Genomic DNA, 26,350 nt, shown 5'->3' on the forward strand with positions numbered 1-26,350 from the left:
AAGGCAAGTCAAATTCCCTTTTTTATTTCCAAGCTTGTCTGTGGGTAACTGGACAGGGAGTCACAAACTCAGTAGTAATCAGGGAACAGACTGACAATGTAAAAGAAGTTGGATGTTTGTCTATGAGAAAGGCAATAGGGAGTGGTGAGTAGGGACCTTTGAAGACTCTCATGGACCAAAGACACCCTTACATTCAAAGATCCTTCCAGTATGACATCACATACATTAAAATATTCCCACGTCGTACATTAAATAGAACTTGCTGTTAAAAGTTTGGATGGATATTTAGAATTTCTTTTCGAAATTATTTGTCTACAATTAGGTATTTTGATTGACAGTTGTCTATAATGTCTTCATAATCATATTAACTACATAATCAGAAATACATATGAATTTTTGCCAAGAGAGAATATTGTTTTCAAATGTAATAAATTTTACGTATATGCTAAATTAAGATGACTGAATTTAGCATAATGTTACATTTTATAAGCATGTAATTAAATTCATTGACTTTATATTATGAAGGGTCTTTTTTTTAATTTATCATTTTGGGGGCATTAAAGGAGTCTCAAAATTATTTTCAGTTATTGAAAATTCCATAGGCCCTAGTTACTCTGCCCATATATCCAATGGAAAAAAAAAAAAAAAAACGTATTAATGGGGGCAGGTGACCAGCACGTGCATTAACATTAGAAGTATTTTAAAATACTCAGCCAAGTAGTCTGGACTACCATGTACATAGTAGCTCACTCACCTTACCCCAGGTACACTCATCTCATTTTGAATAGAGATGTATTCTTAGCATGTATTACTACTATATTAGTTTTCCATTGCTGCTGTAACACTTTATCACAAACAGTGATTTAAAATCACCCCAATATATTATCTTATCGTTCTAGAGGTCAGAAATCTGAAATGGTTTTCACTGGACTAAAATCAAGGAGTTGGCAGGGGTATGTTTCTTTCTGGAGACTCTAGAGAAGAATTCTCTGGACTTTTTCAACTTCTCGAGGCAGCCTGCATTCCTTGGCTCATGGCCCCTTCTCCATCTTTAATGCCAGCAATGACCTGCTGAGTTTTCTTACATGGTACTATTTTGGCACTGCCTCTTCTGTCTCCTTCTTCCACATTTCATGGACTCTTGTGATTATATTGGGCCCACCTGGATAATCTAGAATGATTTCCCATATCAAGGTCAGTTGGTCAGCAACTTTTATTTCATCTGCAACCTTAATTTCCCTTTTCCATGTAACCTAACATATTCATTGATTCCTGAGATGAGGATGTAGGCATCTTTGGTGAACCATTATTCTGCCTACCACAACTACAATAATTGTACTTGTTTTCATCTGTTTCTTTCCATTGGAATATAAACTCAGTGATAATATATAAATAGGAAACGGGAATTCAGAATCAGAAAATCTTTGAATTTAAAACATATAATTAAACCATTGATATTACAGATTAAAAATCTGAGTCCAAAAGTCATTAAGTGAGTTGCTCAGGTTCCTTCAGCTCCATAGTGGGTCAGACTCTGGGACTTCTAGTCAGTAGTTTTCTCTCTGTTACAAAACTGTCTGTCTATAATGCATCCCCTTTTTTCTGCATGCAAAATCATTGAGTTTAATAGTTGGTTAAATTCATAGAATGTAGGTACAATGAAAGTTATTTGTAGGATTTAAGTATATAATACTACAGTTAATAAATATGAATGTAATTAGAATGATATAAAAGCCTTTGAATCTACCTTGACTTTAGTAAGTAATCTTTTTCTCGGCTGTTCTCCTATATCACAGCCCAAGTAATATCAGAAAGCCAGAATTTTGATACATTTCCAAGATCCATGAATCTTACTAGTGCCCCAAGGGTTTGGTTTATGTAATTGGTATATTATAATTAGAAAACAATTAAAAAGGCCAGTTCTCTGACTTAATGTCTTATTTTGTTCAGGTAATCAATTTCTTCTTTGTGCTAAATATGTCTATAATATTATATTAAATAGCAATATTAAGTTCATGAAAAGAAGTGTCCACAGAAGTAAATGGCATATGTTATTATTATAGTCAGTGATTAATGTTGAGCAACCTGTTAGAATTTTTATTAAAATCCAATATAGAGGTACAGAATGTAAAATATGTAATTGGAACTAATTTAGTTCTGAAAAAGTGTTGAGATAAAAATTACTTTTTGCCAGAAGTAACTTGGAGTACGGGGTATAGAAATTAAATTGGTTTCCTAAGTCTGATCTTCAATAAGCAGCAACTTTGTTAAACTTTGAATCCTACATGCTCTGCCTTTGAAATAAATTACAGCACTTTATTATGAGAGGCACAAGCCACTGTGGAAGCTGTTTTGATTTCAGTGTTTCATGTTTACATCCTCTGCAAGTCAATGAAAAATATATAAACATCCACACACATATATTTAATTTATGACAAAATTGAGTAATAAGCAAACTGTAAGTGAATGTGTCCCAGATGCATTCAGAAGTTAAAAAAAAGTGAAAATATTCTTATTTATGCTAATACTTCATATACTGTTTAATATGATTTCCATTTAGGAATATTAAATAGTAACCAACCCTTTATCACTATGAGATAAAGTTTTCTTTATGAGCTAATACCATGTCATTTTGCATTATCATGTTCTTCTTACCATGTTAAGAAACAAAGCAAAAGCAGGTGAAAGCAGTGGTGGTGTGTATGAAAAGCAAAATAAATTGCTTGATATTTTTCCTTGTGTTATTCTGTGGCTATTCCAGAAAATGCACTATTTTTGAAGTTTGCACCAATATCTCTCATAAGCCTATCACAAATTTTAAACAGAAAAAGTGGGAGAGCCTGGTAAAAAAAAGCATCTCCAGAAATATTCCAACATGGAGAAATGTCAATCACAAATGGGAAAGTCTAGAAGCCTTTTCTCAGTCACCATCTTCTCCCACACCCTTTTGCTACATTCATTCAACATATTTTTGTCAGGCTCCTTCTTTGTCCAACTGCTTTCCAAATCCCTCCCCTTCCCTGACTCTGTGGCCAGCAGAGATCTGTCTTCCCACCTACATGACTGGTTCTCTCAGGAAGCATCACCAACTTCCTATTGTTCTTTGAATCTAAGTGAATTCCACCATTTTTTTTCTTTAACTCTTATTAAATTTTTGTATATTTCCATTGGCAAAAAAACCTCCATGGTTTCAACTATCTACTCCATAAACGCCACCAGTCATGTGCAGAACATTAGCACTTCATCACAGTATTTATGTTTTGTTCTTCCTTCCTTCCCTAACTGCATTACCAGCTACACCCCTTGAAGACAAAACTGCATCTGTTCTGCCTTGTATCACCAGTGCTGGCATAATTCCTGAGATGAATATAAGGCTTAATACCTAGTTGTTGGATGAATACATAGAATGAATGAGTGAGTGAATGAATCATGATTCCTGAGAATTTTCTCTGCACCAGGAAGTGTGCTGAGAGCAGAAGGTGAGGGAGATGGACATTTCATTTTATCACTGAACTTACAGTCTAACAATAATTTCTATAATTGTTTTACCCTTGCTTGACAATTATTTTGATCTTAAAGTATTTTATTATAATTCAGTGATGAGCATCTTACTAAAGAAAGTTCCTCTTCACTAACACTTTCAAACAAATATACTGTTGTAAGTCATTCAGGTCAAAAGGTATGAACACTTTAAGCTGTAACTATTCCTTAACTCCTTCACTTTTTATGTAAAATAAGCGAGTTCTAACTATTGACTTGTTTATATTTTTAGCCAGGGGAAAAATGTTTGAGGGGACTATTGTAGTTGTGTATAGTTTACTTCTAGTTAAATCATTCTTCCCGAGTTTATCTTCTAGTTATCTTTGATAATTTACTTTTGAAAACTTCTGAGGGAACTCATGGGTAACCTGACAAAAATAATGTTTTGATTAATAAAGTCATATGGGATAGATTTGCATAGAAATCACAAAGCTGTTTCTTACACCTGTGTATTTTCAACTTTCTACTCAGTCACTGGCGGCAAACAAGATTGCAATGCTTCCTGTCACATATACAGTCTCTTTCTTCTTGCTTAGTAGTGATCTAGGAAGATGATGGCATTTGATTTAAAAAGAAAAGGGCCTGATATGAGCAGTGTGTAATATTTCCTCTGTGAAGAACTTGGTGTATTATCCCCCTCATCTGAAGCTCTCCAAGAATCTGAGCTTTTTATTTGAAAAATGAACTATACCATTTAGAGTCAAGAAAGTATTCATTAAAGTTGAATGTCAGAAAGGAAACTTTACCAACAACTTTTAATGTTTTATCCTTTAATATACATATCGAGATAGAAATTCTAAGTGAGATTTGCTTTTTACATTTAATTTGTAGCTTACATTCAGTACTACAATTTGAAGTGATAGAAATTGAATATTCTGCTTTTTTTTCCTTCTACACTCTAGAAATGAATTGTTAATAGACAAAAGATAAATGCCTTGTGGATTCAACCCATCATCTTTGTAATACATGATACCTGCCAGAACTTTGATTATTGGAAGTTCATATTGCAGATGCTATTTCAGAAATCCTATAAAGTACTTCTCTGATGCAAAAGATAAAGTTTTTGCTAAATTTTCTAGAAATAGTCTGATTTCACATTCTACATTGAAACTAGAGTTTATTATTCATTTAACATATTTGAGGGCTTACTCAATAAAGTGGAAAAACTGACGTTACATAGGAGACATTGGCCACAAATATCAGAAAACTCCAACCCATCAGGCTTAATTAAAAAAATTTTTTTAATAAATTAAATTTCATACCAAGAAGACACACGACTCCAGGGATGGTGGTTCAGCAGCTAAATGATATAAGCAAGAAGCCAGTTTTTTTCTATCCGTAGTGTCTCTGGCAAACCACCTTCATGATTGCTAAATGATTTCTGCAGCTACAGACATCACATGAGGACTCATAAATCTCCAAAGAAGGAGAGCAGTCAGCTCCTTCTTGATTTTTTTAAAGACTTAAAAAATCTTTTCCAGAAGCCACTTAAAAGTCTTCCCTTCGCTTCTCATTGGGCAACATTGTGTCTAACAACTATGCCTAAACCAATCACTGGAAATAGAAGAGAATTACAATGTTAAGCTACTATGCATGGTTTACCCTGGACCAGGAAAATAATGCCCTTTCCAGGACTACATAGTATATAGGGGTGCACCTAGAATATAATCAGGACTCTGCTATCAAGGAACAATGTACAGGGATTCAGGCTTTGTTAGGCAACAAATATTACCTCCACAAGTATTATAAATTAAACTAGGTCCTTGCCCTGAAGAATTTTACAGTCTAGTGTGGGAAACAAACAGGACAATAAAGGATTGTAAACAGTATCCCAAGGTATACTACTAATCGGAGTATGTACCAGATGTTACAGGGGTTATGAAGAGAAGCACTGAGGAGGGGCATATGATTTTAGATTGAGAGGAGAAAATGGAGATAATGAGGATAAGACCAGAGGACAAGTGTTAATGCTGTGTGTTTATGACTGCAGTTCAGGAAATATGTTATGGTTTTCAATTTTTCAGTGCATTGTTTTAACAAATTGTGAAGGGTGTCTTAAAGATTTTTGTTGTTGCTTCAGTCACATTATAGTTTTAATTTTCAAATAAGATATGCTCTTCTTGGAAGATGTATGTACAAAGTGATATCTAAAGCTTCATTATAGCTTTAGAGTTTGTTATTTCATACCAGGTGAGTGTGATTCATCAGAGTCATAAGGACAGTGATGATAGATGATCATGATGTTATAGTCATGTTGGCTCCATTAGTTTGACGGTATGTGATGGCATATGGATTGTAGGAAATATTTTATTCTGAGCTTTTGTTTTGGTATATTAAACATCATTAAACATTACACAATAAATTAACTCCATTAAGGTAATTGCCAATTACACTGTCACATAAATAGCAGAAAATGTGTTGCCTTTTTCAGTTTTCCTGTTGTAATTATAATCATAAAAGGAGAGACAGAGTAGAAATGATGACATTTTGGGTTGTAGCTGATGGGAACATTTTTATGCCCATTAAATCCATTTACAAGCAGTACTATGATTTCAGACATGTTGTACAACAACAACCGGAAAAGCCAGTATTTTGTCATGAAATGCATGTTCCCAATTCTAGGTGAGACTAGGAAAACAGCATGATAGTGATAAGAGAAATAATTTAAATAGTCTCAACTTTCTATTTGTGGAAATGTTCTAATAACAGAAACTAATGACACAGATTAAGTCAAGTTCCTTTAAAAAATTATTTTATCTTGATCTCCCATGTGAATTGATGTTAGGTGAGAATGACATACTAACTTTCTAACTGATTTGAAATCCCTAAAGATTGTAAAAAGTTTGTGTAAAATAAAATAACTACCTAGGATCGTCTTAATTTGGAGGAAGTTGTGACATATTCCAACTAAAAAGTGAAAAACCCTGTACAAAGCTCTGTATATGGTAGAGGGTTTTATTGATAAATTGCTGAGATATGGGCACAGAAATGGGGACAGTTGTTATAGTTTTTATTTTGTTGATATTTCATTTTGCCAACTGGGGACAAAATAATTATTTATAGCCATAAGAAGATGACTTTTGCCTCCTGTCTCCTAGTCTACCAAATGGTACCTCCATCTGCATGAATGCCTCACACCAGACTCAGGACTCTAGCTTTCTGTCCCTACTTGCTTTACATTTCCATGCCTCTTTTTAGTTTCCACCATTCTTCTTATCTTCATCTTTATTTGGCCATTTTCCTACCCCAAATTACAGTTTATTAGGTTACCTTTTGATCTATTCCCATTTTCTTTATCTCTTCCAAATGCAAAAAACAATAATGCATCTTTCTTCTACACATATAAGAAATTCTCCCAAGACTCTCATGTGCTTTAATTCACAAAAATTCAAAGAACTGTCACTCTCTACCATATTTTTTTCTGGTTTTATCATCTTGCTGTAGAAATAGTTTTTTGAAAAAAGGAAGATAATCTATTCTCACTTCTCTTTTCCACTTTTTGGTCAAGGAGCTATCAAACAACGGAAATTTAGAAAATTAGAAAAAATTCTAATTGTAGAATAATTGTAAGTGATAGAAATTTCTGCATTATGCACAATTTTACTGTATTTTTATGTTTGTTCTATATTTAGGGCAAATGTTTTCCCAAAGTGTGTCTTGAACAGTTTTGTGATGGATTTTTAAATTTTTTTTCTTTATGTATGTATACATGTATCCCCTCTTTTTTTGGATTTCCTTCCCATTTAGGTCACCACAGAGCATTGAGTAGAGTTCCCTGAGCTATACAGTAGGTTCTCATTAGTTATCTATTTTATATATAGTATCAATAGTGTATATATGTCAATTCCAATCTCCCAATTCACCCCACCACACCCCCTTTCCCCTCTTGGTGTCCATATGTTTGTTCTCTACGTCTGTGTCTCTATATCTGCTTTGCAAATAGGATCAGCTATACCATTTTTCTAGATTCCACATATATGTGTTAATATACGATAATTGTTTTTCTCTTTATGACTTACTTCACTCTGTATGGCAGTCTCTACGTCCATCCATGTCTCTACAAATGACCCAATTTCGTTCCTTTTTTATGTGTGAGTAATATTCCATTGTATATATGTACCACATCTTCTTTATCCATTCCTCTATTTATGGACATTTAGGTTGCTTCCATGTCCTGGCTATTATAAATAGTGCTGCAATGAACATTGGGGTGTAAGTGTCTTTTTGAAATATGGTTTTCTCTGGGTATATGCCCAGGAGTGGGATTGCTGGGTCATATGGTAGTTCTATTTTTAGTTTTTTAAGGAACCTCCATACTGTTCTCCATAGTGGCTGTATCAATTTACATTCCCACCAGATCATCCTTTAACCTTGAAAAAGATTATTAGAGCAGACCGCTGTGAGCAGATATTTGAACAGAGAACCAAATAAGATAAGGGAAGTAAACATGGCACTACCTGGGGGAAGAATATTGCAAACAAAAGGAAATATGTAAAGGGCTTGAAGTGTGAGCCAACTTGAGTTGTTTGGTCAACAAGTTGGTCAGAAGGCTGAAGCAGAGTGAGGAATTAGGAGGGGGCAGGAACTGAGGTCATGAAAGGATCATGACTATCTGATTAATTTTACTCTTGGCTTCACTGTGATCTCCTTGAGGGCTGCACGTTTAAATGATTTGTTTTTTATGCTCAAGATTTAGTCCAGCGTCTGAATCTGGTACATACTAGGTCTTTCAGTAAATATTTGTTGAAAAAAAATTGAGATACAGGGGTTAAGGCCATTCAGATGTTTGGTCAATCAGAGCAGAATGAACAAAACAGAGCAGAATATTCAGGGACCTCCAGCCATGATGCAGCTGAACGATACTAGGTACCAGGAGGAACTGCAAGAAAGAAGCAAGAGAAGTGAGTGGTTGCCAGACCTTAGAGGACTCTCGGTACTACCAGGAAAAGCTAGGATTTTATTTTCTAGCTAAGTGCAGAGTTGATGGTAGGCTATAATGGGATCAGGCTTTAATTTGGGAGGAAAATCAGTCTGCTGGTAATATGAAAGATGAAATAAGAAGGAGGGGTCAGTTATAAAAGATATATTAATGTGGCAGAATCTATGGGATTTCAAATATATTATATATTTGGGGTTAAGGAGAGAAGGTAGTCTTTGAGGTACCCAGTTACCTTCTTAGGGACCTGATGACAGTGATGCCACTCACTGGCATTGGCATCAGAGCATGAGATCAGATTCTGGGGACAGGGAACAATATTACCATTTATTGTTTGAATTGTTACTTGTAGGTCTGGTTGACTGGATTTAAGCAAGTAGGGAAAGGGGACTGTGTGTTATATCACTTTGTCATGCATTTCTTCTGGTATGATGACTTACATATGCATTCTTCATAAAATATTTATTAAGAATTTTACATATCAGCATCTTCTATTAGGTTCACATTATAAGCTTGGAGAAAGGGGGAAACAAAGAACTGTATGATTGAAGTGGTATATAATTTCCTCTCATTTTTCCATGGGAGTAAATAGATTACAGTGAAGAGTCTTAGCACAGAGCATTGAAAGGAGTTATCTGTTATCTTTGCCATATTGTCCATGAAACAAGATGATACAAAAATTCCCAAATTCATTCAAGGATTTATGTCACCAACAGTTGCAAAAATCTTGAAAAAAGGATTTAGACACATTGCATTAATTATGATAAATAAAATCAAAACCCCAAGGTACTGTTCTCAATTTTTCAAGGTATGTAAAAAGGATCAAATATTTTTATTTCCCTAAAGAAGGTAATTTTCACCAACAAACTCTATTAAAACATCAATTGATTCCCTAGGCTAGTCTAATATCAAATAATGAGTGTTTAGGTGCAATTCTTCTGACTGGTTTGTTAAATAAGTTCCTTTTACTCATGCCAAATATCTCCCTTCTGGGGAATTTGTCTTAATGTCTAGTTCATCTCTCCAAAATTATGATGTTACTGTGCTCTATTTCACATAGCTGTGAAATGAAAACAAGGAGTCATAAAATTAAAATGGCTAATATGCTTTTTTAATATCATTATGTGACTAATGAGTAGCTATAACATCTCGTGTACCTAAAGCAATATATTTGTCTTTCATCCTGTAATTAAGGAGAATATACAATACCCTGGAAATGTATCATATATACAAAATATTGGACATTTAGTTGCCTGAGATGTCTATTGGTTCCAGCAATTTCACAACTTTTCAACGAATTTAGTCTGACCTATAGTATATCAGGCACTGTGCAGGCAGTGGAGAAACAAAAACAAATTATGACATGTTTGCTGCCCTTCAGAGACTATGTTTTAAAATATATCATTTTAATATTTAACACTTATGTACTTATATTTCAAAATTGTTAATATTTTTAAAAACTAGGGATGGTTATGGCCACTTTAAATTTACATTAATTGAGAGTTTTTCCTCTGGTTAAAGAAAAAGAACTTACATTTATAACATTTTTACTAATATTTCTTAGGATCCATTTAATTTATAACATCATTGATTTTCTATGCAGAGATGTAAGTCTAGATATAGACATATGGGTTATTTCTCCTCACCAATATGTGTGGGATATTTCTTAATGCCTTTTATAGCTTTGAGGGGAAATATTCCTTTTTAAATTTTCTCCTTTGACCAGACTTGTGTCTTGATGGCAGAAAGTTATATTTAATAATTTTATAATCAAAAATCTCTTCACTGTCTACAGACAACTGTAGCCCCAGTCTCACATCAGGCCTTCTGGGAGCCCCCTCTAACACTCCCACGCACCCACCACCAGCATTCTGGGTAGCAAGCAACTTCTGTCCTTCCTGTGGAATCCTCCTGTTGGATTATGAGCTCCTGTTCACTCTTCTGAGTGCTCAAGGTCCTTAAACAAAAATTGAACAAAAGTTATGTTCAATTATTTTTTCCTTGAATGAATAATATAGTGAGGAAACAGAGGAACACCTGTCATCGAAGGGAGGGACTCAGCTCCACCTGCGGCATATCTATAATCCAGTCTCTTTGAGATTTTAGAGTTTGGATAAGCTCTGATAATAACAACATTTGGGGATGTCTTGGGAAAGAGCGGAGGCTTATTATGCTAAAGGTATGTCTTTGTACTTGGCACTAAACTTGTTCATTTTATGTAATTAAAAGTATCTTTTAGCCAGTCAGTGTTGAGTATAGTGAATAAGAGAATGCGGTGGGCTTCATGAGATATCCGTTGTTCTGATAGTGCTTTGAATGTAACACATAAGGAAAGTTGAGATGTAAATAGTTCTTTTTTGCTAAACAAAAGAAGAGCAGAACAGAGAATTATCTCCTTTAGATTCAAACAGTATAGTAATTATCTGTGGATATCAAGAAATCACAGTTGCACTTTTCCTCTGTGAGCCTTCTGTTGGCAGCGCAGCTGGAGGTGAAGGTTAGGGCTGAGCTGTTTAAAGGTCATGCGACAGGGGGCGGGGAGTGGGGGAATAGTAATGTTTCCACAGTGCCCTACAATTTACTGATTTTTGTTTTTTAAAGATATATAAAAAGTATGTAAGTTAACAAAACTAGAATCTTGCCATTCTCTCCTGGCTCTTGGCAAACAGAAATGGCCTGCCAATGGGATAAGGCAGCTGTCACCATCATAACTTACTATTTTGATTCTTATATATCTTAATATTTCCTAGTTTAATATGTTTAATGGTTTGTAGTTTAATATTTTTAATAGTTAACAATGGCTTAGACAGAGTAAATTATAAAGCAGTACTTGCCATTGGTTTTAGTCATTTGAGACATAGACTAATGGAGAGGTCATATCTGTTGATCTTTCTGACTGACATGTCCACTTTTTATGGGAAGGAAACATTATATGCCAGGTTTCCATAAACAGGGCTGAATTCAGGGCTTTCCATGCTCAGAGGACCCCTTTGAGAGTCTCCATGGCAGCTGACTCGTCCTTCTACCCACTCAGCAGGAGCTTTGTTACCATGGTTTATAGGTGTCTCATTTTTCACTTTTGTTCTCTAAAACAGTTCTTCCTATTAAATAGGTTAGCTGCTCATCAACCCACTAAAATTCCTCTTTAGCTCCAGAGCACCACTGAAACTTAACCCTAACCAAGATCACCAATGGTGGCTTTATTGCTGACTGATCAGTGTCCTGTCCTTGAAATTGTCACTTCCCTTGATTTATAAGACTTTACCCACTATTCCTTCTTTTTTTCTTTTCCTTCTTTTTTTTCTTGGGTTTCCTTTCTTCTTGCCAAATGTATCTGCTCCTCCAAGATTCTGTACTTGCCTCCCTTTGCCTCACATGTTACCTACTTTACCATGATAATCCCTTTCTGTTCCATGGCTTGAAATTCATTTATAAGCTAAATTGGTGTCTTCAGAGAAATACTCTCTTCAAAGTTCCAAATGTGTGTTCACCTTCCTACTATATAACTGCATTTGGGCATCCTATAGGCAATGGAAACCCAAGGTGTCCAAGACAAAATTCCATCTCCTCTCCACAAACCTGTACTGTTAATTTCTTTTGATACTTATCACCCACACTGCTATGCAGACACCCCTTGTAACAAGCCGTGAGAACATTGCTTAAACACTTTGAACAGTTTATCTGTAACATGAGAATAATATTTGCCTTGCAGAATTGCTGTGAAGAATATGTAGTGGATCTGACAAATATAGTTGTTTTAAAAATAATATGTTTTATGTATCTAAACAAAACTAAGACTTCAGATGCCAATCCTTGTTAAAATATGGAGACATAGAAAAGAATAAGTTGACTAGTATAGAGTTTTCCATAGTTTATTTTCATAATCATTAAGAAAACTTTTAATATTTAAAATTCATGAAGTCAGAGATCAGGCAAATTAGTAATAATACAGGAAAAACATCTGAAAATTATCTAAATGTTCACAAACAAGATTGATTAAGTAAACTATAGAATATTTATTTGATGGAATATTCTATTCAATATTCTATTGACAGTGGTGGGTCAGTGTTTATAATTTAACATCATATGAAGAAATTATGATATAGAATAACATGTATTATTTGGTCAAATTATGCATAAAAAGGGCACTACATGAGAATAAATTTCAAAATATATATTATAACTATATATGGAAGCTGCACTAATTTTTTAAGCACTATTTATTGTAATTTGCTTTTATAATTTAGAAAATTAAAACTAGCAAAGCAGCGGTCTCTGATCTAAAAATAAAGTAATATAACTATTTAAACAGGCCACAATATTTTGAGATAGCAGCAATAAAAACCCTATCTTTTTCAAAATGACTTTTTTACAGAGGAGCCTAGAAGCATTTTGCATAGAAAAAATGAGACACAAAAACAGCAAATTATTTTTTCCTCTCTGGTCTAGTAAGGAGGCAATTTTTAAGTTACTAAGTTTTAATGAAACAATTAGGAAGTTAAGGAGATATTTTTACACTGATGGCAAATCATACCTGTCCAGATTATACTAAATTCCCATATGGTCTCCCTATTTAAGCAATAAATGGAAGGGGATAATTTGGAATCAACTATGAACTTGAGATTTGCCGGTTTTGTTTTCTCTTGGGAATTCATGCTGACAGATTCAAGAAGAGCATTTATTCAGACTCTACAGGAAAACGCTTTATCTGTCTGTAAAAATGGAGTGTTTTTCATCTGGGCAGCAGTAACCTGCAGTCCAGGCTCTCACGTGCCTTATTTTTAACATTGTTTATTCTCACTATGTTCTTGTAACAACCATTTATTTCTATTAAATCATTTGTTAGTGATTATGATTGAAGCTCACATCTATTATTTGAGAATCTTATTGCAAAGCTTATAAGCATTTTCAGAATGAATAACTGAAGCTTTAACTTGGTTCTTATATAGCAAAGAATGCCTCAAGTACCAGGTGTTCAGTACACCATTTATGCTTTTCCTCTACTGCCTGTAAGCCATTTCATTCTAACAGATGCTGCAGGAGGCTGTTCTCTCCTATTGCTGAAATCAGTGGGGCTCCCAGAGCATATTTTGCAGATTCACTGCTCATGATTAAGTTCTTTTGAATTCTAAAGTGCTACAATGTAAAACTTGCTTTAAGCTTCCTAGAATTTATAGAAATCGCTCTGGGATGGAGAGATTTAAGCATGTGAATTGATTTCAGATAAGGATGGAGCCTTTATTTTTTTATAGCCCCCAAAAGCCAGTATTATCATGAACATGGATGGTTTCTGAAACTGGACATTTCTGGATTTGTATTCAGATTCTGACACTCTCCAGCTATGTGGCCATAGGTGAATTTGTAAATCTTTCTGAGCCCTTGTCTCCTCATCTACCAAAGTGGCAGAATAACTCATTTCTTAACATAATTTTGAGAATTAAAATGAATTGACATATGAAAGCATCTAGCACTGTGCATGATAATCATAAGATGCTCATTCATGGTTACTTGAGTGTCTAGTACGTGGCCAGCATGACACTAATCATAGGTGATTCAAGCAGTTCACTCTTTGCTGGGGTTTGCATATTTGTTTGCTTATCGTCTGTCTAGGCTTCATCACAAATTAGAAACTCTGTGAGAGCAAGGATCTTCTTTTGCTGACACATGGTTGTTTGACTGAATAATTGAATGAATGAAATATTATCTGATTTAAATCCTAAAGCTGCATAGTAAATGGCTACATGATAGGAGTGGAGAGGCTCAATGGGTATTTCTGTCAAGGGGTAACATAAGCAAATTGGGAAACGAGAAACAGCCTGACATCTGGGGAAACTGTCATCAGCTGGGATGTGAAGGGTAAGGTGGGGAGCAGCATTTTGTCATGGAGGGCTTTGCATGCTCTTCCAAGAAAGGAACTTTATTCTGTTATCCAGAGGCTTTCAACCTTTGCTATGGGGACCCAACTTGGCTCTCAGAGTACCTCAGAACTGCCACAGGAATGAAGGGGAAGCCATGTGGGTGGGATTTAGCCTACAACTCCCATTTTTCTCCCCTAACTCCAGTATAATTTGTCAACCAGAACCATTTTTATTTCCGTAACCTATGTTGAGTAATACCTTTAGGGTTTTGAGTACTGGCTTATTTTTAGAAATGATTTTACTCCTCTTCAATAGATAGAAATGTACTATTTTCATGGTGACAATGGACTATTTCGTGCAATAGAATGGTATGGAAACCATTGCATGCTTGATAGATCTCCTAAGCAGCTCTCTAAAGGATGCATTTCCAGGATTCTAAGGTAAGTAACAGAATTAATCATGGTACAACCAAGGTGGAAAATACAAAAGGCACAAATAGATATGCAACATTGAAGGTTATACAGACCATGCAAGGCTTGTGGAATACCCAGCAGTAGTTGTCCACCTGAAAATATAGATAGATGAATCTGAATCTTGGGAAACTTTCTGGGCTGAACGCATAGATTTGAGTGTCATTTACATAAAGGCCAAATTATAAGAATAGATAAAAAATCAACCTGTGAAGATGTACAAACAGAAGAGCAGTAGGCCAAGGATGGACCTTTGGGAATGATTGGCTTTTCATAGACCAGGGTAGGACAGGGAGCAAAGAGATGAAGAAGAAATTGTAATTTTTTGTGCAAAGAAAACTAGGACAGTGTGGTAACAGTGGAAGCCATGAGCATGTTAAGCTTAAGAAGGGGTGAGTGAGTATGGAATGTAAGATGTCTGGTGGATTTATCAAATAGGGAGTCAAAATTATAATTCATGCATATTTAAAATAAAATTATTATTTACCCTGAGATGCTTTTTCTAGTACTACTATATCATCTAAAGTTGACTTCTCATCTGCTTAGCAGAGAATTCTCTGCCCTTTTTATTGCCTTCAGATTCACTTATCCATATCCTTACACAGACTGAAAACTGTTCATATGGAGATTAGAGTTAATCCTTTTATCTTCTTTAGGGTGGAGATATCATTAAAACTTAAATTATACACAAATACAGCTGAGCATTAAATGTAAACTCTTCAGCCGATTTTTAAAGTGTGGCATTTAGGTTTCACATTTGTGGGAAAGTCAAAAGAAAAGATATACTTTATAATTCAACAGGTCTCAGAACCCAGCAAAATTCCTATGCATGTATCTGATAGAATATTTCCCTTGAAAATTTAGAAATCTAGGTGGATAGTAGATACTTGTATTTAAAAGTGTACAGTAGACTAAAACGTGTTATAGATTCTGAATATAGAGACCAAGAATGGTGGATCAGGCATCTTCATAAATGCCCTTTAAACGCTCTTAAGCTATACAAGAAGCCTGGACATAATGATTTGGGACTGCTGTTCTTATGATATTTGGGGGATGCTGCTGTCACAGTGGGGTGCTATGTCTGGCTCACACCCACTTGTAAAAGCCAATTGTGCACATCTTTTCTCAACTCTGCATCCAATCATGTCATTTGGTAGCTTGAAATTGGGTGTGAAGGGAGTATTGACCCCATGGCTTTGTTTTGTTTTTTTCTTTCTGAAGAGCTAATTGTTAAAATGTTAAGAGCATATCCCTGGAGATGAATGTGTCACTGACAGAAGAGACAGGTAAATGCAATTGCTATTTATCTGCTCCTTTAGTAGGGCTCTTCTTATGCCCTGGTATGCTGAAACACAATTGCATAGGGCATATATGTCCACTCTGAATTTCCACAGCGAGGTCAATCTAGAAATGAAAACACATTATGTTATTAGTAGTTAGACCCAATTCTGTTTGGCTGTGCATTCAAAATACTGCACCATATTAACATGTACAAGTTCACTATCACCTTTGATCCTACCATTCCACTAAACTGTTATTTTCATTATAGAACTTGTACTAAATTTCTGCCTGTATTACTGAAAATTATTGAAATTTCTCATGCAGTATTCAAGAAGGTCTATAATCATGAACAGCATTAGACCTATGCTCAGTTCTCTCACAAATTATCTCCTCAGTAAATTTGTTATTATGCAACCAGGAAGCATCTATAGCTTTCAGACTGTAATTGGCACAGAACTTTTAGCATCCAGCCTGATTACCCAGACTTCCCACAGTTTTCCTGAACTGGTTAAAAGGGCTCTATCAGGTCCTTGTTATCAATTATTTTCTTTCTTTCTCTCTTTTTATTTTGCAGTGTTTTCAATGTTTCCTTCGGTTTGGAAAAAAAATACGGAGCCCTTTACCAAATAAAGTGTTTTTACTATAGTTCAAATACATTCAAAGTTACTTTTATTTTATTTCAACTTATATAATTCCTTATTTAAAACTATGTGTGTGTGGGGAGGGTGGATAGATTCTACTAATTCATTAATTAAACTGTCTGATTCCCTTTTATTTTCCAATCTCCTCTTGATCTACTTAATTTTGAAATTGTTTCTTTATATTTAGAGCTCTTTTTGCGAACCTCTGAGTAATGTATAGCCACTAAATAACTTTACTCTTGCATTTTCACTTCAAAAAGATTTTGTTTTCCTTTTTAATTATCTGTGCCTCGGTTTCCCCATTTATACACGTACTATCCTTTAGAAATTGTTAAATGTTTGCATATCCCAAACACATGTATACTGATTCTTAGAATGTGAATAGGGAACTTATTAAGAAATAACTTATTAGGAAAAAAATTATTTTTAAAAACTAATTATCAGTATTTGAGAAAATTAAGACTATATTCTCACAGAAGCTATTTCTTGATAGTTTTTGTCACTCAATCATAGAAATCTAAAAAAACATAATGTTATAAATTTCATAAAAGTAATTATTTAGGGGTTAAGGCTTGGGTTTATAACCCTTCCTTTTCTCTAATATTTCAAATCTACTAGTTCCTTAAGAATTGTGTGTTTGTTTATATTTTGAGAGACATGCAAGGGAAAAAATTTTAAAAACCCACCTTCTACACTTTGAAGATAGAATAACATGCACTGAATTTCAATATTGATCTGCTTTTTCTGCTTTAAAATCCTTTTGTGTTTCAAGCTATCTATGCCTGCTTTAACTTAGCTATATAGGGCATAATGCAGAGCTTCATGACTTAAAGTAGCTTAGATAAAGGAGAGGCAGTATAACGACAGGTAGAAACACGGTTGTGTTTTGTTTTATTTCTCTTGAAAGCCAGAATTTTTAAATGATTAAAATACATTCAACCAAATGTCTGATTCAAATTGTTTGGGGAGATATGAGTAAGTGAGTGCTGAATGGTCATGTTTTTGTCTAGCTTCTAACGGTTACATGCATACATCTCAAAAGGTAAATCTTACTTTAGAAAGTATTTGGTTCAGTTAAGCACTTTTGAATACCCAGGATAAATACAAGTGTGTTTTTAGAGGTTTGAACTTCAGAATATCCAGGCAAATAATGATATTATATACATGTATACTAACTGAATACTGATCTTGGGCAATGTATTGTAAAATTTTTTATAAGAACTCAGAAAAATTGATACAGGAATTAGGGAATACGTGAAAGAAACCAAGCCTATGAAAATGCTTCTTGGGGCAAAATTTGTACAAACTAGATATTAAGAAAGTATAGAGAATCACAGAGAAGAAGAAATGACCAGAAAAAACAAACAAACAAAATTGTACTTATAGAAAATACAATCTTTCATAAAAAGTATAATGAAGAATTATTGACATTCTTGTTTAAAACACTGGGCATATCAGTAATACATCATGCAAGCTCCTAAGTATAGCTGTGTGCTGATCTTCTCTTTGATTTAATAGACGAAAGTTAACTCTGCCGTTAAGGTAGAGGGTGAGGATAAAATGAGGGGGAACCGGCCAACCTCATCCCTAGGTTTTCCAACCTAGGTATGATATCTTCACCATATTAAAAAATATTATATTTAGAAATTAATTGATTTAATATTATTACTTCACAACATTCTACTTTAATCCTCAGAACTTTGCTTTAGACTTTTCAAGTCATACTATTGATGAGTGCTTCTCAACTTTTGTCTACCTAATAAGTTGGATATCATCGTTATGACTGAAAGCAAGGGAATACTTTGTTTTTCTTACGATGCTTATAGTTTTATTTTATATAATGTTTTAATTTGTAAATCGTGCCAAAAAATTTCAGAGGGAAATGAAGACAGTTCAGTAGCATGGCATAGAAAGTTAGGATTTTTATCGTTTTTATTAAAGTATAGTGTATTTACAATATTATATTAGTTTCAAGTGTACAACCTAGTGATTCAATATTTTTGTAGCTTATACTCCATTTAAAGTTATTACCAAAAAATCTATATTTTCCTGTGCTGTACAATATGGTCTTGTTTCTTACTTATTTTATACATTGTAGTTTGTGTCTCTAAATCCCATACCCCATCTTCTCCTCTCCCCCTTCCTTCACTCCACTAGTAACCACTAGTTTGTTCTCTAAATATGTGTCTGTTTTGTTACATACAGTTGTTTGTTTTATTTTTTAGATTCCACATATAAGTGATAACATAGATCTATCTGATGTATTTCACTAAGCATAATACTCTCTAGGTTCATCCATGTTGTTGCAAATGGCAGAATTTCATTCCTTTTTATGACTGAGTAGTATTCTATTATATATATAAATATATATGTGTATATATATATATATATATATATATAATGTCTTCTTTATGTATCTGTTGATGGACACTTGGTCACTTTAATATCTTACCTATTATAAATAATGCTGCTATGAATATTGGGGTGCATATATGTTTTCATATTAGTGTTTTCATGTTTTTTGGATATATACCCAGCAGTGGAATTGCTAGATCATATGGCAGTTCTATGTTTAGTTATCTGAGGAAACTCCATAATGTTTTCCATAGTGTGTGCACCAATGTACAATACCACTAACAGTGTACTAGGGTTCCCTTTTCTCCACATCCTGGCCAACATTTGTTATTTGTAGATATTTTGATAACAGCCATTTTGATGGGTATGAGGTGATATCTCATTGTGGTTTTTGCTTTACGAATTTGCATGTCATCCTTGGGCAGGGGCCATGCTAATCTTCTCTGTATTGTTTCAATTATAGTATATGTGCTGCCAAAGTGAGCACTCTCATTGTGATTTTGATTTGCATTTCTCTCATGATTAGTGACGTTGAGCATTTTTTCATGTGCCTGTTGCCCATCTGTATATCTTCTTTGTAATAATGTCTATTCAGGCCTTCTGCCCTTTTTTTTTTAATTGAGTCGTATGAGCTGTTTATATGTTTTGGATATTAACCAATTATCAGTCATATCATTTGCAAATATATTCTCCCGTTCAGTAGGTTGTCTTTTTTGTGTTGTCAATGGTTTCCTTTGCTATGCAAAAACTTTTAAGTTTAATTAGGTCCCATTTGTTTATTTTTGCTTTTATTTCTTTTGCCTTAGGAGACAGATCCAGAAAAATATTGCTACGATTTATGTCAAAGAGTGTCCTGCCTACATTCTCCTATAGGAATTTTATGTTTTAAGATCTTACATTTAGGTCTTGACTCCATCTCGAGTTTATTTTTGTATATCGTGTGAGGAAATGTTCTAATCTCATTCTTTTACATGTAGCTGCCCAGTTTTCCCAGAACCACTTATTGTCTTTCCTCCATTGTATATTCTTACCTCCTTTGTCATAGATTAATTGGGAATAAGTGTGTGGGTATTTTCCTGTGTTCTCTATTCTGTTCCATTGAGCTATATGTCTGTTTTTGTGCTAGTACCATGCTGTTTTTGTTACTATTGTTTTGTAGTATAATCTGAAGTAAGGGAACATGATACCTCCAGCTTTGTTCCTTTTTCTCAATATTGCTTTAGTAATTCAGGGTCTTTAGTGGTTTCATATAACTTTTCAGATTATTTTTTTCTACTTCTGTGGAAAATGCCTTGGGTATTTTAATAGGGATTGCATTAAATCTATAGATTGCTTGGGTAGTATGGACATTTTAACAATATCAATTCTTCCAGTCTGAGAACATGAGATATCTTCCCATTTCTTCGTATCATTTTCAGATTTCTTCATCAAAGTTTTATAATTTTCAGTGTATAGGTCTTTCACCTCCTTGGTTATGTTTTTTCCTAAGTATTTTCTTCTTTTGATGTGATTGTAAATGGGATTGTTTCCTTAATTTTTCTTTCTGGCAGTTCATTATTAGTGTAGAGAAAAGCATCAGATTTCTGTATATTAATCTTGTATCTTGCAACTTTACTGAATGTATTTATTAGTTTTAATAACTTTTTTGGTGACTTCAGAGTTTTCTATATAAAGTTTCATGTCATCTGCAAATAGTGACAATTTTACTTCCTCTCTTCCAATTTGGATGACTTTCATTTCTTTTTCTTGTCTGATTGCTGTGCTAAGCCTTCCAATACTATGTTAAATAGAAGTGGTGAGGGTGGACATCCTTGTCTTGCTCCTGTTTTTAGAGGAAATGCTTTCAGCTTTTCAGCACTAAGTATGATGTTAGCTGTGGGTTTTTCATAAACGGCCTTTATTGTGTTGAGATGTGTTCCCTCTATACCAACTTTGATGAGACCTTTTATCATAAATGGGTGTTCAATTTTGGCAAATGCTTTTTCTGTATCTATTGAGATGATTATGCGATTTCTATCCTTCCTTTTGTTAACGTGGTGTATCACATTGATTGATTTGCAAATATTGAACCATTGGAATAAATAAATCCCACTTGATCATGGTGTATGATCTTTTTTTATAGTTTTGAATTAGATTTGCTAATATTCTTTTGAGAATTTTTGCATCTATATTCATTGTTGAGATATTGGCCTGTAATTTTCTTTTTTCCTAATGTCTTTGTCTGGTTTTGGTATTAGGGTAATGTTGGCCTCATAGAATGAATTTGGGAGTGTTCGACTCTCTTCAGTTTTTTGGAAGGTTTTGAGATGGATAGGTATGCTCTTCTTTATGTGTTTGGTGGAATTCCCTAGTGAAGCTATCCAGTTCTGTGCTTTCGTTTGCTGGGAGTTTTTAAATTACAAATTCAATTTCATTACTAGGGGTAGGTCTGTTCAGATTGGCTATTTCTTCTTGATTCAGTCTTGGAAAGTTGGATATTTCTAGAAATTTGTCCATTTCTTATATGTTTTCCAATTTGTTTATGATTATTTTTATCCCTGTGGTATCTTATTTGTCCTCTTTCATTTCTTATATTGTTTATTTGAGCCTTCTCTATTTTTTCTTGGTGAACTTGTCCAAATGTTTATCTATTTGTTTTTTCTTTTCAAAGAACCAGCTCTTGGTTTCATTTATCTTTTCTTTTTTTTTTTGGTCTCTATTTTATTTATTTCTTCTCTGATCATTATTATTTCATTCCTTCTGCTGACTTTTGGGCTTGTTTGTTCTTTTTCAAGTTCCTTTATATACTAATAGGCCAGGATTTTTATTTGAGAGTTTCCTTGTTTCTTGATGTAGGCTGTATCATTATAAACTTCCCTCTTATAACTGCTTTTGCGCATCCCACAGATTTTGGACAGTTCTGTTCCTATTTTCGTTTGTCTTGAGGTATTTTCTGATTTCCTCTTTGACTCAAATTTTTTCCAGTAGCATGTTTTTTAGCCTCCATGTGTTTGTGCTTTTACTATTTTTCTTTGTGTAAAAGATTTCTATTGTTGTGATCAGAAATAATGCTTGATATAATTTCTATCCTTTTAAACTTGTTGAGACCTTTCATGGCCTTGCATGTGATCACTCCTGGAGAATGTTCCATGTGAGTTTGAAAAGAAAGTGTACTCTGGTGTCTTTAGATGGAGTGTCCTTTAGATATCTATTAACCTGACTAGTCTGTTGTATCATTTAAGACCACTCCTGACTTATTGGCTTTCTGTCTTTGATGTAAGACATTGATGTAAGTGGGGTGTTGAAGTACCCTGCTACTATTTATTATTGTCAACTTATCTCTTTATGTCTTTATTATTTGCTTTATATATTTAGGTGCTCCTGTATTGGGTGTATATATATTGATGAGTATAATATCTTCTTCTTGTATTGATCACTTTATCATTATATAATGTCCTTCTTTGTCTCTTGTTATAGATTTTGTTTTTAAAGTCTATTCTGTATCATGTGAGTATTGCTACCCCCACTTGTCATTGCCATTTGTATGAGAAATATCTTTTTCCAGCTTCTCACTTTTGTCTGTGTGTGTCTTTAGTTCTGAAGTGAGTATCTCATAGGCACCATATAGATGAGTCTTCTTTTTTACCCAATCAGCCACCCTGTTTCTTTTGATTAGAGCATTTAGTCCATTGACATTTAAAGTAATGATTCATAGTTATGTACTTATTGCTATTTTATTTCTTGTTTTCTGTTGTTTTTGTAGTTCTTCACTGTTCTTTTCTTCTTTTAGTTTCCTCCCTTGTGGTTTGATGCTTTTCTTTAGTGGTATGTTTGTATTCATTTCAGCCTTGTTTTTCTGTATCTATTGTAGGTTTTTGATTTGTGGTTACCATGGGGTTTGTACATGTTGACCTATAACTATATCTATTTGTTTTAAACTGGTACTCCTTAAAGTTCAAACACTTTCTAAAAGATCTACATTTTTTACTCCCTGCTCCCACATTTTGTGCTTTTGATGTCAGACTTTACATCTTCATGTTTATTCCTTTACTCATTATGTAGTTATACTTGATTTTATAGTTTGTCTTTTAATTTTTGTACTAAGTCATTGATCCTCATTCTTTATTATATATTTGCCTTTACTAGTGGCATTTTTTCCCTTTCCTACTTACTTCTTGTTCTTGCTTCTTTCTTATTTCTTGTTATAGGCTTTTCTTTTCCACCCTGAGAAGACCTTTTAACATTTTTTTTCAGGTCAGTTTAGTATTGATGAACTTTTTCATTTTTGTTTGTCTGAAAAACTTTTAACTCTCCTTCTATTCTAAATTATACTCTTGCTAGGTAGAGTATCCTAGGTTGCAGGTTTCTCCCTTTTAGCACTTTGAATATATCATGCCACTCCCTTCTGGTCTTCAAACTTTCTGCAGCAAAATCAGCTGTTAGCCTCATGGGGTGTGGCTTGTATATGCCTCTGTTTTTCTCTTGCTGCCTTTAGAATTCTTTCTTTATCTTTAACTTTTCCATTTTAATTATAGGTCTTGATGTGGGTCTATTTGGGCTCATCTTTTTGGGGACCTTCTGTGCTTTTTGTCTAGATATCTGTTTTCTTCTTCAGGCTTATGAAGTTCCAGCCATAATTTCATCAAATACATTTTTTTTATCCCCTTCACTTTCTCTTTTCCTTCTGGGACCCATAAAATGTGAATGTTTGTGTACTCAATGTTATCCCAAAGATCCCTTAAACTGTTCTAATTTTTTAAGTTTGTCTTTCTTTTTGCTGTTCTGACTAAATGATTTCCATTATTTTATCTTCCAGATCACTTATGCATTCTTCTGTTTCACCTAGTCTGCTTTTCATTCCTTGTAGTGTGTTTTTCATTTCAGTTATTCTTCAGTTATAACTAGTTCTTTTTATATTTTTTAGTTCCTTGTTAAACTTCTCACTGTGCTCATCTACTCTTTTCCCTAATTCAGTTAGCATTCTGCTTTGAATTCTTTACTGTTAAACTGTTTATTTCTGTTTCATTATTTGCTTTTCCAGGGGTTTTCTCTTGCACTTTCAATTGAGACAAATTCTTCTCCTCATTTTTCTTATCTTTCTCTGTCTCTGAAATTAAGTGAAACAGTTATCTATGGTGGTCTTGAAGGGTGTCTTTATGTTGGAGCATCCCTACATAGTTTACATGTGTCCAGTGGCTTTGGTGGGAGAGCTGGATTTGACGAGAACACAAGTCACGTCTTTCCTCATGGTGTGCTGGCAGCTATCACCTTGGTAGGAGGTGGGGCTGGAGATGGAGGCATACTGCCAGACTCAGGTGTGAAGTGACACTTTCCCTCTGCTCAGTGGCCTTCACAACACTATCAGGGGTAGGGTCGGGTCTCAAGTTGCTGAGGGTTGGGTCCAAGCTAGCTCAGTTCCCTTTTAGTGTGTGCTCTTCTCTCCCAGCACTGGCACCCTCATCCCAGAAGGAAGCAGTGCTGGAGCAAGAGGGGCTGGTATTTATGTGAAAACTCAGTCTCTGTGCACTGATGCTGAATTGAATCTTAGAGTTTTGGGTGAAGTAGAAAAGAGTAGCTTTATTGCTTTGCCAGGCAAACGGGGACACAGAGGGCTTGTGCCCTCAAAAACTGTCCCCACCCAGGGGGATTTGGTGAGGAGTTATATGGCAATGGTTCAAGGGTGGGTTTGCTGATAAGGATCAGTGTGTGTGCAGGGTCTGCATTCCTTTAATTTGGCCTCAGGCACTCCCAATCAGCCTCTGTGGTTCTTGATGTTATCAAACTGTGACCTTCTCTCTGGAATGAAGAATGCCTCATCAAGTAGTTAACATCTTCCATTTGTTGGGGTTTTTAGTTCTGTAGAAAAGCTCAAACATATTAGTATGTGTATCCATTGAGGTAGAACCAGGATTCTCTCCCAAGGCTGCACTGTTGTTTCTTGGCTGCTGCTACCTTGTCTCTGCATCCCCTCCCTTCCCTGATTAGCAACTGTTTGAACCTGGCCTTTGGAATTCAGGGAAGGTCATGGAGGCTGAAGTCTCTTTGCTACAAAGAAGAAACGGGGGACACAAAAAGGCTTCCATGCCCAGGAGCCCAACAAGGTCCTGCTCAGTTTCACTACTGGGTATTTGGTGAGGGTTGGGGTGCAGGCTGTACTGGTTGGGATGCCATCAGAGATCCACACTGCCTCTGGTATGCCTCCTGTGCAATTGACAGTAGTGACTGTCCCCTCCCTGCTCAGAACTGCTTACAGTTTGAGCTGCCTCTGCATCTCATGGCTGAGCTTTCTCCTCAGTTGTCACAGCATTCATTTCACTGTGGGGCTGCAACGCAAGGCCAGCAGGGCTGGAGTGTTTGTCAGCCCAGGCTGGGGTACACACTGGGTCCATCACAGGAAATCAGTGATTCACTCACAGGGTTTCAATCCACACTCTCCACCCTGTTTCAGGAGCAAGAAAGCCTTCACGCACTCCTCACAAATGGAATCTAGGCTTCTCACAGTACTCCTGTTAGTCCACCAGCCCTCCAGTCAGCCAAGGGGGATCGTCTTCCCCTTGTCAGACCCCAGGGCTGTGACACCCAATATGTGGCTTGAACCATTCACTCCCCAGGAATGTTCTCTGCCCATGTAATCTCCTTTTTCTTCTGAGTCCCATCCCAGGGGCACAGATTGTGACCTGATTGGTTTTCTTCCCTTCTGATCCAATTCCATGTGGATCTTTCTTATAGCCTAGGTTGCGCAGGAATCTTTCTGCCAGACTCCACTTAGTTTTCAATGAGAATTGTTCCACATGTAGATAAATTTTTGATGTGTTCCTGGGAGGAGGTGAGTTTTATGTCCTCCTACTCTGTCATCTTAATTTGACACTGGGAATGATTTTTCATATGCTAGTAAGCCCTTTTAAACTATTAGTGACTTCTTATATTTGAACCTAGGCCAAACCACGGTAAAAATTCATGGGCTCACAATATATCTTAGATATCACATCTTAAGCTCAGAGATCAGAACTTGGCCTATAATCTTGGTAGCCACATCTGTGTACCAAGTTGATTTTACCTCATCAGAGAGAGTTAGTGAACTGTGTTCAGTACTGTAATTACAGCTTTGAGCAGGCATGTCCTACCTGTACAAGGCTATTTAGCAAAATGCACTGAGCAGAGAGACAGGGCCACCTATTGAGATAAGCAAAGATCAAGTAAAAGGCACTGACTGGATCAAATGCTAATCTTTGCAGAGATCTTGTTTCTTGAATATTAGTGCAACTTCATTAATTCCTGCATAAAAGATGT

At 35.1% G+C, this 26,350-nt stretch overlaps 1 protein-coding gene and 1 non-coding gene across 3 annotated transcripts in view; one reads left to right on the forward strand and one right to left on the reverse strand.

The window, feature by feature from the left end:
* Nucleotides 1-26,350, forward strand: part of PRR16 (proline rich 16) — a 269,705-nt gene that overhangs the window by 187,217 nt on the left and 56,138 nt on the right. The gene's annotated exons all lie outside the window — the stretch shown is intronic.
* On the reverse strand, nucleotides 19,462-19,568 carry LOC132518879 (U6 spliceosomal RNA). Its single transcript, XR_009540004.1, has one exon. It is a non-coding gene; the product is annotated as a U6 spliceosomal RNA (small nuclear RNA).

This window comes from Lagenorhynchus albirostris, chromosome 3 (assembly GCF_949774975.1).
Source record: "Lagenorhynchus albirostris chromosome 3, mLagAlb1.1, whole genome shotgun sequence".
NCBI classification, from domain to species: domain Eukaryota; kingdom Metazoa; phylum Chordata; class Mammalia; order Artiodactyla; family Delphinidae; genus Lagenorhynchus; species Lagenorhynchus albirostris.